This window comes from Oxyura jamaicensis, chromosome 2 (assembly GCF_011077185.1).
Source record: "Oxyura jamaicensis isolate SHBP4307 breed ruddy duck chromosome 2, BPBGC_Ojam_1.0, whole genome shotgun sequence".
NCBI classification, from domain to species: Eukaryota; Metazoa; Chordata; class Aves; order Anseriformes; family Anatidae; genus Oxyura; species Oxyura jamaicensis.
Genome location: NC_048894.1, coordinates 69,174,746 through 69,189,377, shown reverse-complemented (window position 1 = coordinate 69,189,377; position 14,632 = coordinate 69,174,746). Strand labels below are relative to the sequence as shown.

The following is a 14,632-nucleotide window of genomic DNA, read 5'->3' as shown; positions in this document are numbered from 1 at the left end:
AAGGCAGCAGTCCTTCAAAGCCTTGGTTAGGGGGTGAAACCCTGCAGAAACAGTGATTTTTAGAGTAGGAATCCTGTCTCTTATCCACTACTCTCTCTTAGCTATCTGAAATGTCTCAACTGTGTATCAGGAAGGTTTAAGCCACTGTAGCAGTTGTTGGCAATGGAATGCATCTGTGTAAATATACATCAAACCAACATTTGGTATCAATATTACCAAGATTCCCCAAAGTGTTACTTAACTAGTAGTTGAATAGTAATAGTTACTTGATATAGTAATATTGAGTTTGACTCGTGTCACCGAAAGATATGGGCAGTCATGCATTAATGTAGATGTTAAAGGAGGGCTTAATACCTATATTATTTGCACAGAGAGGTGTTGATCTTATCTGTGCTGACTTGCAGTAAAGTATAAAACCGTCATTAGTCTCATCAGGAAAAAAATGAATACAGAATGAAGTCAGAAAACACCATATTTCTTAATTTTAATGAAAACAGATGGTACTTTTCCAACTCTTGAATAACTGTAAGAAGAAAACATCTCTTTTAGTGAAAATGATTCTGTGTAAAAATGTGCCATAAATGTCCTTCTCCTTCCAACCACAGCTTATTAATGCAGACCTCCTGAGTCTAGTATTCGGGGTGTATCTAGCTATGAATATCTAGACAATTAAAATCCCTTTAGATATTTTCTCTGTCTAAAAATTGAAGATAATACTAATAATATTAACACATTTACAAAATTCAACAGTCTTGGCACAAATATGGAAGTATCCAAAAAGATAAAAATGCCTGCAAATGCATTTAGTGTGAGAGTCTTCGCATTTTTGAAAGGAAGAAGTAGATAGAACTAACAAATACAAATTTATTCATGAAGATCTGTCCCATAGTAACACTTGCGACCTAATAATAAATGTGCGGGGGTATGTACTTAACACAGAGACATATATTTGCAAACTCTTGAGTAGTGGGGAGGAATTTGTGTGGAATCTGCATGTCTCGCATATTTCTCGGGCATTAATGTTCCTCTGACCTTTCCTAGATCTGATAACCTTTCTATGACAGGAGAGCCTCTCTCTTCCATGTGGACTCTGTGCAGGCAGGCACTGGGTGCCCTAATCCCTGCAGAAGAAGAACATTCCTCACCAGATCATAGAAACATTTCATCTGTGGTTCTGTCTAGTATCCCCTTGCAGCTGGTGTTGGGGGTTGAGCAGTAAGTGGTCCTGAAATTTTAATGCCTTCAGGATGGTGAAGGCCAGGCCCCTCCTGGGAGAGGGCCCTGCCACAGCGTGCCAGCCACCACTGCTCTGCTCATTGCTTGCTCCCTGTCTAGGGAAGAGATGAGGTCTGGTGCTACAATTACAGAAATCACTTAATAGTGACAATGAATGAGTGGAGCAGACTTCGTTTCAATCACACAGAAGCAGTGCTCACCACTGGCAAATTCAACACCAGCAGAATCGTCAGGCATTTAAACCTCTTCACTGGTGGGAGAACGAGTCCTCCAGGAGCAGCATGTAGGCTTCTGTGAAGAGCCTCATTGATCTCGCAAGTGATGTGCATGTGTGGATATAGGTTTGCTTTCTAACACAAGTTAGCGGTTGGGTGGAGTGTAAATCATAAGATTTATAGCCACTCTGGTGAATCCGTTGTCCCTTATGTCCATTACAGCCATAAATACCCACACGGTGTAATTATGAAGAGAGCAAAGTCAGTTAAAGGGAAGATTAGTGCTATGGTAATTAAAGAATTAATGGAATTCAAGAAGCCATCACCGAGTGCTAAGAGAGATGTCAGTGCTTGGGGAAGGAAAAGCAGATGCAGAAGCATGGCCATGGAGGGAAGTTATCAGCGGAGTCTCCTGTGAGTCTGTGCTGTTCAACATACCTGTTAAATGATCTAGGAGAGGGTGAGAAAATCTGCAGAGGATGTTTAAGTATGAGGATGAGAAGGTTGAGGGTTGATTGTAGAGAGCTGCAGAACGACTTTGTGATATTGACTAGCTGAGGAAATGGCAAGTAAAATATGGTACAGAGAAGTGCAAGGTGAGGCACCTGATGAGGAAGGGGGAAATAATCCCAATGCTGTGTATAGTGATGGGGACCAAGTTGGTGGTTGCCACTCAGGAAAGAGTTCTAAGTTTGTAACTGAGATGTGAAATGTGCTCAATCCTCATTTAAAATAAACAAACAAACAAACAAACAAAAAACAGAAAGAAAGAAATTGCCTTATGAAAGATGAGAACAGAAAGGATGGTGTCAATATGTCAGAGTGTATGTCCATGGGTCTGGGCTCTCAATCTCAGAAACAAACTGGAGAAAGTAGATTGAAATGTGTTTGGTGTGATGAGACGTACAGAATAACCACTCTGTGAGAATTTCTTTGATGGCCTAGGATGCATCAGCATGGAAAAGAGGTGTCAGATGGCAGTCTACACCCCTAAAAAAGGAGAAAATGGATGAGGAATAAAGGTTTACTGTATTGTTTAATACAAGGTCTAGCAAAAGGCAAAGTTTAAAAGAAATGAATGTTGATACTTATTCACGGTATGTCCATTTTGTATACTAAAATTTTACATAGAAAAGGAGTGAATAAATTTATGAAAGGAAATCCATTGCATCTGAGTCAAATCAGTCATTCCAGTATCTGCCTTAAATCTCAGTGGATGCTGAAGAGAGACCTGGGGAAGTGTTGTTCTCTGCTTGCCTTGCACCTAAGTGACCCTCGAGGTATGTGCCCTTGAATACCCAGTGGTGTCTGGATGCTGAGGTGGTTGGACCAGCCTTGTGTTTCTCATTAGATAAGCTTGTTCCTGTCAAGCTACTGTAACTTAGCTTCTCAGTCCATAGTACTACACCTGCCCTGGATGCAGAGTAAGGAATCAGCCTGAGAACTGGATTAAGTGTATAAAATTAATCTCTTAAATCATACTCTTCCATACCAGTTGGTACTGGTGTCCACAGCTTGTATTGGACCATGAGCTGTGTTTGGAGAGTCAAAGAAAACATGCAGATCTGGTTTACAGTATGACACTGGCTGGTTCAGGTGCCAACAAGCATTTTGACAGCACTGTTAGTGCTGTGCAGTTGTCAGGCTGAAGTGCTGTTCCTTCTGCTTTGCCACAGGCAATTCAGCCATTGCATGCACTGATAATCTTTGGTCAGTTCATTAGGTTTAAGCTGCAGATCGTAATGGAACTTGTCTGCAGGCGTGGATTTGCGAAACAGTGTAGGCCACCTTTTACTTACATGGCAGAGGGCTTATGTAGAGCTCGATGGGAGTTTTTCTCACTTTTGGAGGGTGCAGAGCATAGGCTGGTCATGTGCCCACACAGGTTACCCATTTCATGTTGCAACACCAGTCTGCTGCAGAAGCAGATAATGTAGGAAACATGGTTTGAAAAGAAGAGCTGTCTTTTAAAAAAGGAAAAACCATCTGTGGCTTCTCACTTATTAATATGCTTCTCCTCTGAAGACTGGTGGGGAGCAAGCAACTGGATGGGTTCTTGTGCCTCCTGCAGGCAGCAGATAGATCGCTGCTGGAGCTGGCTGCTGGCAACTTTGGCAGCACCAAGGGAGAAGAGTGTGCCCCTGTAGCTCCATTTCAGTGATAAGAACACAGCCCACTGGAAGATGCATCAGTGATTGCTCCTTCATTCGTACATTTTTGCACACGTAGTTTTGCACTGTAGCAAAGTCTAGTGTGTTTGAACAAGTTTGGGGTCCCTTGACCCCAAAGGGACAAGTAAGCAGAGCAGCTTACTGAGATGCAACCTTTTCCCCAATGGGTGTACGAGCTTAGTAGCTGTGATAAGCACCGTGTGGGGGAAAGGAAGACACATTGCTGCTCCCATGCGCTGCTATTCAGGATGCTGTTCATCTGGGACTTGGTGGGAGCTGGGAGCACAAAAGGCCTCATGAGAATGGCTCAGCACCTTCTCTGACCAGGCTTCCAGGTACAAAAATGTAGGTGATAACTCAGGAAATCCAGCAGGTGCTGGGAGCTGCCATTTTGCACCAGTGGGGAAAAGGAGGCAAAAGGAGAGGGCAGGGCTGGGCTTGTCAAAGTGATGTCCTGAGCACACCTGCGGGTGGTGGATCAGGGTCTTGGGTCTCGCAACAGAAAGGGCTGGACCCTCCTGATGCTGGCTGGAGATGCGGTCCTTACCCAGGTTGAAGATAGCACTGTTTTATTGGCAACCTGACCTAGCAGGTCAGGATGAGTTTTAAAAGCGTATGTTTGCCCACACAAAAAATTAATATGCTAGTGGAAAAAGCAAACAAACAACAAAACATGTAAGAGAAATATATCTAGGCAGCTTCACATGCAAAATCTGGGCATTACAGTGACCATGTGGATTTTTCCTCCTTCCCTGTTCACCATCTGCTTCTCTCATAATCTCAACAGGCAAGGGACAATGTCTAGCTTTTTATCTTTTCGTGATACAAAGAGTTATTCAGTGATCACTATCAGTATTGTTTGCCCAGATAATATTGTCTTTTCAGGGAAAGCACACACTACATGGAAAAACACACGGTAATAAAGAAAAGTAGTAGAACTATAAATGTATTTTGGCCTGCTCCTCAGCTTCCATAAATTGCATGTGCATTGCAACTGCCTGATAAATACTGCCTTATTACATGGCAGAGTAAGAGAGGTGTATGAGCAGGTTTCTAGCAAGGCCTTAATAAGTTAAAACCAAGCAACAGGCTATCACAAAGCTGTTGGAAATAACAAGCTTTTGGCAGAGATGTTCAGTGAGATGGCCCAATGGGTGGTAAAACCCAGCAAGAGTACAATGCCTGTGAGGCAGTGCCGGGGTGGCTGCAGCCACCCTGCACATAGAGCTGGTCTCCATACGTCCCTTCAGCCTGTCTGCAGCTGAACCATTGACAAAGCTGTGCTTTGAGAGGAAGGAAAAGGTGGGTTTGGTTTTTAAAGGCCTCGCTTGCACTAGGCAGCTGGGAGCTTCGTGCACTCCTTACACTGATTGTGTGCCATGTGATGGGAAGGACATGGTCAGGAGAAACACAGGACTGAAACCTGGGCATGGCTGAGAACAGTGCTCAGGGAAGATGCTTGTTGGCAGGAGGCATCAACAGACAGCAGCTTGTCACATCATCAAAGGCTGTGCACCAACTGTGTTTTTTCATACTGCTCCCTGGCATCGGGTAGGGGATATGGGTTGGTCAGTGAGCCCATCCCTGAGCTCCCTGCCCTTTCCCTGCCATGGTATGCTAATAAAAGCCCTGGCCTGGATCTTTCATCTTGTCCCATTCGTTCCTTTGCTGATGTGGAGTTAGGAGCAAGGGCTGGAGAATGAGAGATAAAGCAGGTTTGTTTATGGCTGAGTCAGAGGACAGTCAGATGGAGCGTTTTCCTTGTAACCCAGCAGCTGCATTAATCACTGGGGCTGCGCCTACTCCTGCTGATGGCCAGAAAAGAGGCTGAGTTTCGCACTCCTTTGCTGATACCAAAGGAACTCTCTGCAAAGGCTCTCTCCCCTAGCAGGTACAATTAGAGCGTTTTAATAGGTACGCAGGATGTGGAAAGATTTTTAATTATTGTGCATTAAACACAGGCTAACCTCAGCAGGAACACTTGTTCTGTGTAATTTCAGGTTAAATGGAACAATTTTGTACTAGCAGTGAGGCAATCAGAGCATCACTGGGCAGCTGGCTAACAGCGGCTGTTTCTGCAAAGGAGTTATGATCTGCTAATGCTGATGCCTTATCACATTGCATACGCTAATGCGGGGCTTGCTGAGGAGCTGTCGGTTCAGTATGGCCTGGGTATGATCACAGGTCCAATTTGCAGAAGCCTTTGTATATGCTCAAATATGCTGGGGTCATGTAAATAAGACGTTTATGCTTGCTTAGAGAAGGAACAAATAAATCCCACAATTGAAGTCTGGTGCTCTGATTTTGGCAGAATGGCTTCAGTTCTTTGCTCTGCCATAGACTTGAGGGCATGGAGCAGTTGCTGGCTGCCTCTCTCCTTGTGCCTCAGATCCTTGTGTAGGAAGTGGGAGGCAAGGTCTCATGAATAGAAGGGTTCCCCTTTTATTCCCTAGTGTCCTTTGAAGAAGGGACAGGTAGGATTTTCCTGTTGAACCATTTATCCCAGCAGAATGAAGTTCAGCACTTTGCCCTTTGGACTTCAGCAGGTTCCTTCTGCTGGAGCTCTCTGAGCTTTCAGCTTTACTATGAACCCATATCCCTCGTTGCTAGGCGGAGGCTTTCTAAGTGGCTGTCTGAGTTACTGTAAATCCCATGAAAAAAATAAGACTTATGTTCCTACACCACTATGTCATCTTTGAAAAGCCTTCTCTTAAACCAATAACAAGGTGGATGGATAATAGTACAAGATATAATCTGTGACTATTCTTACTCAGATAAACGAATAGGGGAAAGTGGGGTAAAAGATCTTAAAACCCTGAATTCTTTACTTCCATCCCTCTGTTTGCAGAGATACCACTTCTGTTAGTCCTATGGTATATAAACTCTCTTCGGAGGAGAGAATCACAGAATGGTTTGGGTTGGAAGGGACCTTAAACACCACCTAGTTCCAACTCCCCTGCCATGGGCAGGGACACTTCCCACCCAGACCAGGCTGCCCAAAGCCCTATCCAGCCTGGCCTTGAACACCTCCAGGGATGGGGCATCCACAGCTTCTCTGGGCAACCTGTGCCAGTGCCTCACCACCCTCTGAGTACAGAATTTCTTCCTTGTATCTAGTCTAAATGTACCCTCTTTAAGTTTAAAGCCATTCTCCCTTGTCCTGTCACTGTACTCCTTGACACAGAGTCCCTCCCCAGTTTTTCTGTAGGCCCCATGTAGGTACAGGAAGGCTGCTGTAAGGTCTCCCTGGAGCCTTCTTTTCTCCAGGCTGAACAACCTCAACTCCCTCAGAAAGTCTTCACAGGAGATGTGCTTCAGCCCCTTGATCATCCTTGTGGCCTTCCTCTGGACTCACTCTAATAGGTCCATGTCCTCGTGCTGGGGGCCCCAGAGCTGAACACAGGGCTCCAGGTGGGGTCTCACAGGAGCAGAGGGGGAGAATCACTTCCCTTGACCTGCTGGCCACAGTTCTCTTGGTGCAGCCCAGGGTACAACTGTCTTTCTGAGCTGCAAGCACACATTGCTGACTCATGCTGAGCTTCTCATCCGCTAACACCCCTGGGTCCTTCTTATCAGGGCTTCTCTCAATCCATTCTACATCCAGCCTGTATTTGTGCTTGGGATTGCCCCAGCCTGGGATGCACAGCGTCTGCTGGGCTGCTGCGGGACTGTAAGTGCTTGCTGCCCTTTCGCCAGGGCATGCCCGCGGTGACCTGTCACAGCTTCTGACCCTTTGGCTGTGCTCAGCCTCTGCATGAGCAGTGGCATGTTCAGCTGCCTCTAACATCAGAGCCACCTTACCGCGCTTGCTGTGGGGCCTCTTGCCAGTACCTGCACGCTCAGCAGGTCACAGTGGTTCCCCCATCCCCTCTTTTAGAGCCTGACCTTACCTTTACAATTTCTGTTCATCCAATTGCCTTATGCATGTACTTTTCTTTATCTTTTCCTTTTTTTTTTTTTTTTAAGACCTTCTCTCAAAAGGTTATGTCCCCATAATATTCACAAGTCCCATATGTGAGTGCAAGCTCTGCTCCTACCCAGCCTCATTACTGCATAGGTCATTGTTGTTTTATTTTTATTTTTCACTGTCAACATGATTGCCAAGTTGGGCAGTCATTTTCAGTCTTAAAGGCAATGGTGGGGAGGACCTCAAAGGTGTGAAAATAGAAAAAGGCAAGTGTTTTTGGCACTCTGGTGCAATGCCACAGTGGGATGGACCCACTGCTGCTGAGGAAAGAGGGCATTTCCTTGTGTTCAGAGGGTGGAAAGTACTCCACTTACACACGTGGTTAGCTGTGTGGGTTATTTTCAGCCTTTATTGTGGTCTGCAGCTTGCTAGACCCATAAAAACAGTACCTCGTGTTTTCTGTACAGCTAACTGCTAATTACCAGCAACCATCACTTACAGAACAAAACCAGGCAGCCGTCCAGACGGCACGTTGCTACCTGTGACAGTGAGCAAATCATTTAAAATTCATTGATAGCAAGGGGATGGGAGGGTGGAAGCCACCTGCCTTTCCACACCCATTGCTAAGTACTAGGACGGTCCTTGTGGGAGCTGGAAGCTGCATCAAGGGTATGAGAGGCAAACTCCTCTCCTACCCCAGAAAAAGGGTGTGCCCTTCATAAAGCTCAGATCCAATGCAGCTTTGAAAAGAGTAAATGGGAAATAGCTTGTCCTAGGGGTGCCTGACTTGTACATTGATGTGGCTGCTTGCAAAGGTGAAGATTAAAACTGCTGCCTGGTCATCTTGAAAATCCTTTGCGCTTAAGTGTGCAAAGGAAAGAGTTTTGAACAGTTTCTGCTTTGAGATAAAATTTTGGAATATGTGGAGACTAGTAGGTGCCACCTGCTTTTCGTGTCTTTTGCAAGGTTATTCTGTGTCTCCTTAAACATTACCTACCAGAGGCTCTGGAAGATTCCTACCAAAAGATGGATTTCCAGGCAATTGTATTTTTCCAGATCACTTCTAGTTAGTATAGAAGAGAAAAGGAAAACTATTCCACACCAACCATTTCTTAGTTCTTTCATGCACTGCTACAATCATATTCAGCAGGAAAATATCTAAAAATCTTTTTTTTTTTTTTTTAAAAAAAAAATGTTTGGTTTGTTTTTTTCTGAGCTACATCTTTTTCTGAAAACAACTGTTGGATGGAGAGTGTTGAGGCTAGATGACAGGACGTCTGTGTCAAATCTGGACCCTCTGTGTTACTTTTATGTATTGTTTTGTGTATTGGGTTGATGTTAAATAGTGTTGATCCAGGATTTGGATAATTAAGAGAGGTGAGCTGAGGCCCGCTTAGTCTGGGCATAAAAAAACACATACCATTTGCAGACAGCAGTTTCTGCTATACAGTGTGTAGCTGCAGTGCAGCAACTGTGCACAGCAACTGATATCAACGGATTTAAATAAAAGATGTGTTTGGTTCTGCAGGTGGAGTTGAACCCTTACTGATGTGCTTTGTGATCCAGGATAACAGGCTGCAGACAGATGCCTCTGTGCACCTCCCAGGCAGACTGCAGGACCCTGGGGAGTGGGACAAGGCCCACAGCTATCCCAGGTGATGCAGGAGGAGGCAGAGGGCCAGATTCTTACCCCCCATCTTATTCATTTTAATTAGTGAGAACTCCCATAAGCTTATTATGGACTGAGGGATTTTTATTTCAAGTACTGGGAGTGGGGGCCTGCCTGTAGTATGCAGTTCTCCAAGATGTATTAAGATGGCAGACACAACCCAGGGCTTCCTGTCAGAAGAAGGTAAGTTGTCTTGAGCAGGCTGCAGCACAGAAATGTAGCAACCTTATGATCTCAAAATGTATTTCTGTGACAAATTCTATTTTGTGATCAATGATCAACGATAAATGATCAATTTGTTTCACCATGAATTATTTCTCTAGGCAGCTCTGCTGGGATGGAGGATGCCTGGAGAATTCGTAACTGTGGATCTGTTTTTAGCTGCAGCAAGATGAAAGGCATATTTTATGAAAGTAATACATTGTAGTGTTACACGTGCAAGTCAGGAGAGAGACAGCATGCATATGAGTGCAATGCTTGCTTGTTTACATGAATTATTTCATGTGTATAGGATCAAATGTTGGTTACTTATGCAAAGCTTAATAACAGGTCTCAAGACCATGCTATCTGGCTGTGAGCCAAACAGTGGGGGTGTAATATGCTTTGGTATTTTGCTGTGGTTTTCTCTTTTGTTGACATTTTTTTAATGTATACTCTTCTCCAAGGTGAGATGCAGGATGCAGAGGTAGAGCTGTGGTAGCTGGGATGATTTAAGGGTAGCAGGGAAACAAGATTAAAAATACTAAAAAATACTCTGAGACTAAAAATACTCTGTCAGATCGAGTGCCATGGCTGGAAAGTTACTGAGCTTTCTACCTCAATAACCCTCTGTCTTGTCTTTTTCCCACCTGAGCCTTCCCAGGTGGTCCAATACAGGACACCACTTCTCCCAGAAAATCTTCTGCCCTGCCCACAGCTGGGCAGGACCGAGGTGTTCCTGCACTGCTTACGAATCTGGTGACAGGGTGAAGTTAAGAAATCAGCTTCTTGGATGTGTGATCCAGATTGAGCCTTTAAAGATGATTTTTCCTCTTGAAGCTTGTAACCACCCCTGCCATGCTATCATCTGAAGTGGAGTTGTGACTGCCCATCTTTCTAAAAGCTACTTTCTAACTCAGCCACAAAACACAGGTTTGATTTGAGATTAGATGGACCAAGTGAGATTACACAGTCTACCTTGTGCCAGGAACCAATTATATTATCAAAGCAGTTCCTTGTGACTTTTAAAAGTTCGTCTTTGTGAAAAATGGCCAGCTGTTTTTCAGTTATGCAGGATGGAATATGACTTTTTATTATTTCTCTGTTACATCTCTTGCAGACACCTTACACTGGCATATCCCACTTGGTTGTGCTTGCAGTTTTCTTGAGAGGCAGTGGTTTGCTGACCTCTTGACAGTGTCTGAGGACTCTTACGGATGAGAGGAAGGAGTGGAGAACAGCTCCTTGCCTGGTACAGATGAGGATGGCTGCAGCTGCAGTGCTGGCAGTTCCATCTGGATGAACAGTCTGCTCCCTTGTGCTGCGGGCACAAAGACCATGTTTGCAGGGTTCAAGGAGCTCACATGGGCATCCGAGTCGGGCCTCAGCTAGGAAAACTGCAGTTTCAGGTAGCTGTGAAGTCCGCTTTTGGCCATGTTCTCTCCCCATCTTCATGGCCCCTGAAATTCTGATTTGCACTGGGTTTTGGCTGCTAAGTATTACACTGTACCACAGCTCCATTGAAGTTTAAGTCCTTAGTTTGGGGACAAACTGCCCTCTGCTAAATGAACATTACATTCATAGCAAAGCATGAGCAGATATAGTGGTCTGCTCCTTCTGGGAGCAGTTTTTGTCCCTCTTCCTGCAGGTGTTATAAAGAGAGATTACTCAATAGGTCAGGGGAGGGCAGTTCTGTACCCCTTGCACTTTTCTCAAATCCTTGAAAGAAGAACTAAACATATTCCTTTAACAGAATTTAGCTAAAACTTGTAGGAGAAATTATACAGTTTGTTTCTGGTATCCTCATCAGTCCTTGCCTCCCATCATAGCTCATCCAAAAGGCATCTCTGTTCAATTCAGGCTCCCTTCCTCCCAGTGACTCTGTTACACTCCTTCTCCAGATTTTCCTCACTCTCCATGCAGTTTAGAGTCTGCCGCCATCACAGGCGATGCCCTGTGTGACCCCCTCTCCCCACACCTCCTCGCATTCCTTTCTTATCTGGCTTTTGCCCTGCTCCAGATTCCCTCCTGACCATAGGCCACACGTGTTTACAGATCCCAACTTTATGCCTTCTAACAAAACTGGCATTCATCCTGACACTGAGTCATATGACCTTCGTCTTTTTTTTTTTCTTTTTTTTTTTTTTTTCCAAAACGCTCTGTATATGCATTAAGCCTTTAAACAGTGGCATCTGAAATGTTTCTCCATCTTCTCCATGTTTGTCTGCTTATATGATCAATGTTTATGTTATGTGATTATGCTCTTCTGAATCTGTTCTAGCTGTATTTTGACTAGACTGTGGTGACCTTCAGGCAAAGACTTTGCTCTGCATGTTTATACATCACTAAATACTCTGTTGATCCTCAATAAATAAGAAAATTACACATCTTTGAAATTACTTTTATGTGAGGAAGCAGCTTAATAAAAATTTGCAGAGAGAAATTGCCCCCCCCCCATCCCTACCCACCTTTGGAGGGGGGGGTCAATGAGAACACAGCCACAGGACATTTAGGGCACAATTTTGCAATTATTGTTGCCCCATTGTAGGTTTAGATTATTAGTTCACTTTGTCCTTTTTGTATATATCATGTATAGTCTCTGTAAAGTTCCCTCGCTTTCTTAAGCGTTGCAGATCTGAATGACTTCTGGATTTGTAAATTTGTAAATATTAGTACATTTTTGCCTGTTAAAATGATATAACCTCAATGAAGCTTAATTATTATTATTATTTTTTTTCTAAGTGGGTCACATGGGGCAACACCACCCCCTTTTAGGGGCAATACTCAGCTTCAGGGAAAGCAGTTGCTGAAGTACGCTGAATGCGTGCTACCATAATGCTCATGCTTAATGCCTTCTGCTGTTGCAAACTTCAGGCCTGCAGAAACCCCATTGTTTATTGATGGGAGAGGCCCCACCCCATCTGTAATTAAAGGCAAACTCATGTCATAAATTTGCTGGCATCCCAAGTGAAGCTGGTGCTCCCTGAGAATGAAGGTTATCTCTTTCTTTTGCTGCTGGTCCTTTGAACTTCCTGTGGTCAGGGAATCCTAGTGTTTTAAACTAGAAAAACAATTATGAAACCATCCCTGCTCATCTGGCCAGAGTTCATGTCTAATTAAATTTAACAGGAGTCATAATTTTAAGAGTGATTTCTCAAAAGCGTTATAACTAAAGACAATTAAGGCTTGAGAGAGAGAGCGCGAGACAGGGAGGGGAGAAAAACAGAGGCACTCCTTGGGGCAGGGCACTCCATGAGTATTAAACAGCCGTGACTCATTCCTGCCTCTAGTCCCAGCAGAAGAAACACCTTTTGAATAAGTTCTGTGTGCTAGATAAAAACTTGTTTGCTGGTGCGAAAATCATACAGTGCATGTTAGAACAAGAACCTTGATGGGCTATTCCCATTAAAAACAATTACACAGAAATGGACTTTTTATTTCCAACTGTTGGTATAAATTGGGTGCAGTTTTTTTTTTTTTTTTTTTTTTTTTTTTTAGCTGTGGAATCCTGTCAAGATCTGCAAAAAGAGGGGAGAAAAGGGAAGGAAACACAGACCAAAGAATGAATGAATGAACTCAGTTGTCCTTGTGGAGCAGGATGTTTTTATTTTTATTATGTATGAAATGTATAGTAGTATATATGGAACAAATCCATCAGCCCATTTGACAGGCAAAACCTGAACTTCACAAGGACATGTGAAGCTAGAAAGGAGACTGCAGCAATGTAGAACACCACCATGGGGGGACCTCTAGCTCTTACTTCTTGTGTATTTATTCTTAGGCAGCTCTGCATGCAATACTAAAGCCTGACAGGCATTCTCTGAAGCCAGGGAATCCCACAGACTTCTCAGAAGCGATGCTAGAGAGGACAGTGTCTCTTCAAGTGAAGGACCCAGCCTTCCATGAACATTCAGAAAATCAGGTTTTATGACTGAGGGTTGTAGGGAAACCTCCTGCTGCTGCTACGGGGTGATTCCCATCTTCACTGGTGACGTGAGGATTGTAGAGGAAACAGTATTTTCACCACAAAATTGGCTCAGAGCAAGGTAGGTTGGAACAGTGGTTAAAACGGAGCCAGCCAGCCGACACAGGTGCACCGTCATTACGGCGTTGGTGGAGATGGGCTGATGCTAAAGCAGTGCTGGAATGCTTCGATGGGAGGCCTTGAGGCCTGCTCTGCACCTACGCAGGGCAATGCAGGCCTGTTGTGCTCCTCGTAAACTCACTCCAGCAGCTGTGTCCACACTGGTGACACGAGATCCTTACAGATGGTGGGGAGGCGGCGGCAGGATGGGTTGCTGACGTTATGCATCCCTTCAGTGATTATCATCTGCCAGGCGGAGCATGCCCACACTGCAGCTGAGGTGCACCTGCAACATGGGTGGACTTGGCTGGGCTGCTTTCAACGGAGCTTGCTCGGGTAGTAATAGCAGCATGATGACAGCAGCACAACATCAGCACGGAGCTGCCCGAGCCTGCCCACAGCCTTGGACGCTTATTTTGGTCACCGACCACGCTAAGTCCTTACTGCTGGAGTTTTGCTGCTCCTGGTATCTGTTTGGAGCTAACACACAACTTCTGAACGAGCTCACAGCTGGGTAGTCAACCCCAGACAGAGGACTGCTCTCTAGTAATGGTCCAGTGCAACTACTTTCTGGTAGTCATCTAGCCAGAAAAGAAACATATATTCTCCCTTTAAAATAGGACCAGTTGTGGTATATCTGCAGGTTTCTTTGATCACCTCCTTGCAATGATGTTTTCTCCCATTCCTGAAAAAATCAAAGGTTTCAGCCATTCAGTGCTGTAGCTCCTCTGGTTGCTCAGCAGCTTCCCCTGGAGCAGCTTTCTAGCTGCCCTGTAAAAAAATCTACTTCATCTACTCTAGATGAAGCAACACAGCAAAATGAGTATCTTAGTACGACAAGGCTAAAAGCAAACCTACGTAATCAGTGGGCTGCTCAGGAAGTAAACCCTGATCACCTAGAAAAAAAAAAAAAAAAATCTGAGCTACCATCTGATAGAGCATCTTGTGTCCTTGCAGCAAGGACTTGGGAATTTTGTGCCCTCTGGGAGGGTGCTCATTGATTTTCTCTGTGCAGGAGGCTGGGTGAAAACCAGTATATACATGGTATGGACAGTCGGGCCCAGGAGTGAAACAGGGAGTGAACCACAATGATATTGTGCATGTATCCTAAGGATGATGCTTGGCAGTTTTACAGTGTATATTGTTGTAAAC

The 14,632-nt window shown here is 44.5% G+C and overlaps 1 long non-coding RNA gene across 1 annotated transcript; it reads left to right on the top strand.

The window, feature by feature from the left end:
• The first annotated feature begins 9,525 nt into the window (after positions 1-9,525).
• Positions 9,526-14,262, top strand: LOC118162973. Its single transcript, XR_004748750.1, has 2 exons — positions 9,526-10,816; positions 12,139-14,262. It is a non-coding gene; the product is annotated as an uncharacterized LOC118162973 (long non-coding RNA).
• The last annotated feature ends 370 nt before the right edge of the window (positions 14,263-14,632 follow it).